Source organism: Agelaius phoeniceus, chromosome 2 (genome assembly GCF_051311805.1).
Source record: "Agelaius phoeniceus isolate bAgePho1 chromosome 2, bAgePho1.hap1, whole genome shotgun sequence".
In the NCBI taxonomy this organism is placed as follows: domain Eukaryota; kingdom Metazoa; phylum Chordata; class Aves; order Passeriformes; family Icteridae; genus Agelaius; species Agelaius phoeniceus.
Window position 1 is genome coordinate 99,626,701 of NC_135266.1, and position 7,544 is coordinate 99,634,244.

The following is a 7,544-nucleotide window of genomic DNA, read 5'->3' on the forward strand; positions in this document are numbered from 1 at the left end:
TTGGAATGGATTGTTATAAATCCAGAGTTAGGAAGAAAACAAAGATCTCAAATTCAGAATGACACCAGAAGAACCTTGAAAACCACATTTTATAGACACATTTCATCAACCATGAAGGAATAAGACATGATTCTCTTTGCCAAAGACAGCACATTACAGAACAAAAAGAGAAGACTATAAAGACCCTCTCTTGGATCACTTTGACACTGTCCTTACCACAACAAGCAGTGAAAAATACAGATGTATCTGCAATTACTGAAAAATTCAACAAGAACAAACTTGGTAAAACTAGAATTTTAACCACAGTAACACATATTGAAACTGTCTCCCCCATCACCTCTGTTGATAAAAATGGTCAAACTTTATGTATGTCTCAAAAGAAGTCAGTAGCACCTCACCATCTTCTGGGTCACCAGCACTATGCCCAGCATGGTGTAAAACAGCCATTCTTTCTATATTAAGACAGAATTAGAGTTGGTTTAGTGGCTGGTGAAGGCTGCTAAGACTTCTGATTATGCTGCCCTAGAGAGCACAGGAGGTTTTGCGGGAAGTAGACGCTGATTCTATTTCAGTTTCCTGCAGAACAAGACACCACAGCTGCACTGTCATTATGCAGGGTAGGGTCCCAGCTCTAAATAATGCTTTGAGTTAAATCATGGGGCTTTTCTTGGGGTTTTTTTTTTGTTTGTTTGTTTTTTAATCTGTCTGATCTTGTATAGGCAATTTCAAGGAAAGAAAAACCTGGCTTAAAAATGTTTTTTCTATTTTGGAAATTGTGAGGTCAAGGCATTTCTTCAAACATGCAAAAGAGGAATTACATCTTTCCCCCCTCAGGAACTGTGGCCACTGAAACATGCATTATAAAAATCAAAATATCGACAGTATTGAGAACTGGAACAGAATTTTCAGGTTTGAGTCTCATCTAAGCTCTCAACTGAAAACCAAAATAATTGTTGATAAAATAGAAAATTAAAACTTTTAACACAAATGTTTAACTAGAAATAAGGTTGGTTTTGGTTTTGGGTTTTTTTTAAGGGATTTTTTTTCCGATGCAGTACTTTAAAATGCAATTAGCACATATGGGATGAAAATGCACTTTGTGTCCAGGATTTTGGTGAGGGTTTTTCTGTCTAAGAGAAATCTTAGCTGAAGTCTCCTTGTCAGTTAATTATTTCCAGGTAACTGTTTCAGATCTGAGCTATCCCAAATGTCACACCGGAGCTGTCAGTTCTCATTAGATTATTACTAATAAAGAACCAAATGGCAAAAATAGAAGGTGAGATCAGCACAAGTCACCGCTTCAAATGACTCAGGGAACACTTGACCTTGAGACTGATTCCCTCTCTTTGTCACACGGATCCTTAATTTCTCCTCTCCCAAGCACAGATAAGTGCCTGGTTTGTTCCTGGCGTTCGGGGAATTGGTGCTGCCGTGTGCCAGGGGCTCCCAGGGCCCCGTCCTGCTGGGCAGAGCAGCTGGGAGGGGCAGCAGCCATCGCTCCATCACTTCTTGCTGGGCGCCTCCCCATAGCTCTGCTACTCACCTTGCCTTGGTCCTGACACTGCAGCCCAGACACGCTCTCGGCATGCCCGGGCTCAGGCAGCCCTGGGTTACGCCCTCAGGTGTGTGTGGATACCGAGAGCCTGAGCAGGCGATAACACCCGGAGGAGCTGGCAGGGCAGGAACCTGACCGGGGGCAGGGCTGCTGTGGCTGCGGACAGCCAGTCCACACCATGGCCTGCCTGGGCAAAGCTCCAGATGCTGCTGAGAGACGTCGTGGAGTCGAATGAGGAATGCCCTTAGCTTACTACTGACACGAGTGAGGGCTGCCCAAACCTGCCTCTTCATTCAAAAGTTATTTTCTCACCCCTTTGTAAAGATATGACAACTTTAAAACTATTTTTAAAAATAAATAAATAAAGTAGACAGATGGCGAGACCTCAGCAAACCAGGGATCAGGTTCAAGTAAAGTTAGTATGCACTGGTGCTTTCAGTGGGAAATTCACAACTAATCACTTTGCCCAACCTGAACAATTGTATGCAAAGACTGGCTATTTTAATTACCTTATTGATTATTTCCCTAACCTGTCATTCTGAAATCTCAAAATGAAACACAACAAATTGGAGGAAAAGATGCAATTTGTTCTTCTCAAACATATCTGTATGAAAAATGACTTCCTGAATATCACAGCTCTAACAAGCACAGCTAGGTGCACATTTGTGTGGCTATTCATAAGTTTTCATTAACCTGCAATCTTCTGCACACGTGTATTGTACGAAAATACTAAGTACAATGAAAAGCTGGTACTGTGGGTTTATGAAACTTCTAGAATAGCATACAAGCAGACTTGATATGCAGCTCAAGTAATGCAGTCCCTGACCCAGGAAAGCACTCCAACACATGCTTTATGTTAAGTCTGTGAATATTGTTACTGAAAGCAAATGAGACCACTTGGTGTTGGAAGTGTTTTGCTGGATTAAAGCCTAAAGGAAGAGGGGAACTACACAAAAGACTTTTTATGACAAATAAGAGGGAGAATTCTCAGCAGTACCATCAGAAACAAAAAATGACTGGACACCTTCTCCACTGGTTACTAGGATATCTAGCTTCCATTTACTTGTGCCACATAAACTGCAAATTCCCAGGAGTAAAAAAAAAATAAAACCCAAAACAGTTAAGGGAAAAATTGGGAAGCTATTTTCCTTTAAGTCATGATGAATACTCTGTAACTTCAAGACAAAAACTTATTTTTGCAACGTATCAGTACAATCTTAGATTACATTTATAGATGCCTGGAAAACTATGTTTGTAAAGGAAATACCCTCACCAGTTATAGGAAGCATTATAACAGGGAAGGGCTTACCAAAAAAAAGGGATTAAGACCTGATTTTTCTAAAGCAAATGATCTTGTATATTACCTTGGTACTACATCGGCATCTTGGGAAAAATAAAAATTTGTCCAAAGTCACACAGTGGTAGGTTCATGCAAAAACCATGAGTGAGGGTAAGTTGCTAGAATACTGAGCAGCTAAACCTGGGAGAGGAGGTCACAGGGCTGTAGCAAAAGAGTGTGATTTTAGTGCACCTCAGAGCAGCGAAATGGTTCTGGTGCCCTGAAATGCAATATCCTATCTCTTTTCTTCAAAGATGAGTAGACCTGCACTCTCCCTCCCACCCCGAGACAGAGGTAGATGTCAGCAGTCAAGCAAAACAACATATCAACATGGCTATTCAAAAATGAAGAGGGAAGTGTGGAAAAAGATCACTCTTCATGTACTCGGCTTCACTGTTACTCTGCCACCTCGGTCACCATGAGTGAATTGAGAGCATGACTATAACATTGATTATACCCAAGGAAATGATTCTGCAAACAGTGGCCTTGTGTCAACAGTTTTTAGATTTTCTGTGCTGAATCACAAAGGGTTGGCGTGCATACATGGTGTGCAAAATAGCAAAGATATTTTGACCAATTTGATGGTTAACCCCAGTAAAAGTTGCTCATCCTAAATAGAATCTTGCTAGAAACACTCATGCCTTGTCCTGTCAAAGTGTTCATTCACTGAACTACTGAATGTTTGCAGGTTTTGTGTAACTTTGCACAGATACATTCAATATTTTATTTCTCTGCTCTGATGCCCTGAAATATAGTTGTGTCTTATCATTTCACTCCAAGGTAAAAGCCCCAGGCTGCTGTCAGAGAACCTCAGAGACATAAGTCTTTGACCTAGATGGAAGCAGTAGACAGTGTAGTGGCAGCCCACCTCAACAGCATGTTGTCTGGGAAAAAAAAATCAGCCTTATCAAGAATAAAGAAAACTTCTATTTGAATTTGGAAAAATGAAAACTGTATTTTCTTAAGCTAGTTTGGGAGGTTTCTCTCCTCACCTCCTTTCCATAGCCTAGTAGTAAGATTACTTTCATTGAGAAGATTTATTCAATTTTGCATCAGAGTGTATTATGGTTTCCAGTTGGTCATTTTCAGAATATAAAGGAAATTTGGCAGCGAGTGGTTTCCAGTAGCTCGGGATGTGTGTTTGTACAACCTGTACACTTCTGACGTATCTTTCACCCAGCTGAGGGGAGTATCCTGCACACAGCAATACCCACCCCTCGTGAGAAACCCAACCACAGAACATCTCAACACACGCACTTGGGACTCTCTTAGCCTCAGATACTAGTCTCAAAATAATCATACTGAAAACGATAACTTTATGAATGTCAAAGATTGCTTCCCTTGAGGCTTCTCAGTTCCTTCCTCTCAGACTATTTTCCTTCCTTCATACTCATGTCTTTCTCACCTACCTCTCCCCTTTCTCTTCTTTCAACTCTCCTGGCTAATTTATTCTTTCACATTTTTCTGTTCTTCTCTTCCATTTTACTTAATCCTTCAGTAAAGAAGGATTATCAATCCCTGCCATTTGTGTATATGTCTCCAAAGAGACATTTGCCTGGGACTTGATTAAGGTATGTCTCTCTTAAAATTTATACTGACACATAAAAAGAGCAAAGAGGTTACAAACTTACAAGAAATTATTAAATCTTTTTTGAAGGTCTTTCTCAGAGACTCATCATCACTTTTTTAACAGTTAGGACACCAATTAATCAAAAGCATCTTAATTCCTGTGATTTTGGGGAAAAAAACCAAAATACCTTAATGCAATTATTCTTGGGAGCAAAAGTGATCAATTTGAGTAAGGGTGGATAAACATAATGGGTTGGGCTTTGTTTTTTATGTATAAATTTTTACATAAAATTGGTTCTCAGAACTGTTCTCTTACTGTCCATCTTTTCCATGTGTTGTGTGAATGCCTCTGTATTTTGAGAACTTTTTCACATCAGTTTTTCTTGAAGAAAGAAATCAGACATACTTTACTGCTTAGCTATCCTGTTGAGTCCAAACAAACAGTCCTATTACATGACATCACCCTTACTAACCTTTAAGTAATTCCACCTACACAATACTCCTTCAGCAGCACTTGCACACAGTGCTGCTGAAATGGAACATCAAAAAAAAACAAAATCAGAAAATGTTGCCAGTTGGATTGAGTCATCTGTACTTGTGAACATCTCGTGAACTTTAATGCCACTCCAAGCTGAAATGTTAACCTGCACAAGTGTAAAACTGCACAAGCACTTAAATCTCTTCATATAAATATGTCCTTGCCCTCCCAAAACTACTTACACGACTGCAGTCACATTATGACTACATCATAAAAAAACTGAACAAGTAATGAAACAGCAGTGGTTCACTTACACAGAAAAATTGTAAGAGAAGGTAGATCAGGTCACATTTTTGCAAAGTGAGTTACCTAGGCACCACTCCACAGATGCAATATTAAAACTAAGATAAGTATGACACATTGGTTCCTCACATCACAGCTGCTGGATGTTGGTATCTCCATCTTTGCTGCCTAGAAGCTATCTGCTGGTTAGTGTCAAACTACTCAAGAAGAGGTGTGTATGCTCACCAAAAATGAGGTGGAAAGTTTATCTTTCTTTTGCCATTGACTTAGTGGAAGGTGTCTGCAGAAGACTCTTAAGATGCCTCTCCCACTGCTGCAGCCACTGCCTTTTGGGCAAACTCTACTTTTATAGAACTTAATGAACATATTCTTAGCTAAAAATGAGACTTCACTATTCCTTCAGCTTTGAAATACAGTACAAACATGAAAGGATATGTTCTAACATAAGAGTACAAACATTTATATTCCTGCTCTTATGCTGGCTTCTTACACAAGAAAAAAAATCAAACAGCAAAATCCCCAAATGTGGTAACTTTACTTACTTTAAATAAATAACTTCTTTAAATAAATTAAAATACAGGCAGTTTTCTCAAATTCTGTAGTGGGCTGGATTTTTTCACACAAAATGATATGTGCTAACTTTAGTATCCTAGAACACTATTAAAGAAAAATAACACATAGATGAGAAATCAGTGGTTTCTTCATTTGAGAAATATCAGAGTACTGAAAAAGTAGCTTTCTCAGTTGGGGTGGGGGGTGGGGGAGGGAAGCAGGGGGAGGAGAGAAAAGTGTTTTCAGGGTTTTTTTTTTAATCTTTTTTCTCATCTGTGTTTTGTTTTGCACACAGAAGATTTTTAATACTTCCATGACAGCTCTCAAAGCCCAATGTATTTTGCCATTGAAAGCCTGACAGGACACCATAAAGATGCTCTTTCTACACCACTGGCTGGTGAAGAAGAGCACATCAATGATAGAAATTCACAACTACCATTTCACTATTGGGTTATCTCAAGCTTTTCCCAACTCTCCAATCTTCACTTACCTGGCAACCAGTCAGTTTACAGGACATTTATATGGCTCTCATTTCTGGAATATCTGGGGGCCCAGATGTACAGAGACAGTTAAACTTCAAAGATGGACATTGGGTGTTTGTCGGTTGGATTTTTTGCAATGTTATAAATATCTAAAGAAGTTTATATTTTCACTTTTAGGAATTTCAGTGTGTCCCTATTCCTAAATATTTTATTGATTAGCTACTTGAATACATAGCTATCGATCTTGTTACTCTTAACCAGTCTAACCTCAACTTAAACACATCCTTCACATACTGCACTCTTCCTGTCAATGACTTTGTAAGTATTTAGCCAGTATTTGTTAAGACTTGTATTTGAAGTTGATACAAGTTTCTGCAGTTTCTGAAGCCATTCTGAGCATGGGTTACTGTTTCTCAAAATGCCTCTGAATGCATGTTTACACTGCAAGTCAAGCCAAGTTTGAAGTGGTTTTCCAGGTCAAACTTGTTCACTCTGTTGTTTATATGTGAGTATACACCAGGGTACAGACTGAGGACAAGAAGTCTCAGGAACTCCTTGAGGTGGAGCCTGAAAACTGACAGCGGGGTCATACAGGATGACCTTTTTGTTCCTGGTGATATGGGTAAATCATCCCAGGACCAAGCAGGCTCATCCTATTCTATCCTAAGCTCTTCCCAAGCACAGTCTTAACATTCTGTGTCCAAGCTGCAGCCAGTCAGCAGGGCTGAAATAAGAGCCAGCAATGCAGAATCGCACAGGCCACAGAAGTCACCACGATTAACCTCCTCTAAGTATGCTCTTAATCTCCCAACTCATTTAAAACTAAACAACTTAAAGAGAACAATAAATCAAGGCAAAAGTCCTTCAACATTCTCATCAGAGTTTTAAAGTTATAAGAACAAAATTCAGACAGAAGAGATGATACCTAGGAGGAGCTCCACATAGAAAATTACCTTGCTAAAACTAAATCCACAGCATGTGCTCCCTTTAGACAAGCTGCCTTAGCTCTTCTGCACACATACACACTGAGCAGAGAGCAGAACTTTCCCCTTCCCCTGTTTTAATACATGCCCCTTAAATTTGGTTTGTAAATGTCCTTTGCATCAGTCCTCCTTGTTAGCTGCTGGTAACAAAGATAAAATACAAGGATAGAGTGAGTGTCCAGTGTTCTCCAGGAATACCTGTTTCCACTTACTCTTGTCAGACATGAATGTGCAGCACCAGTATTGGACATTCCAGCGACTGCCAGCTGTGTGAGCTGTACCA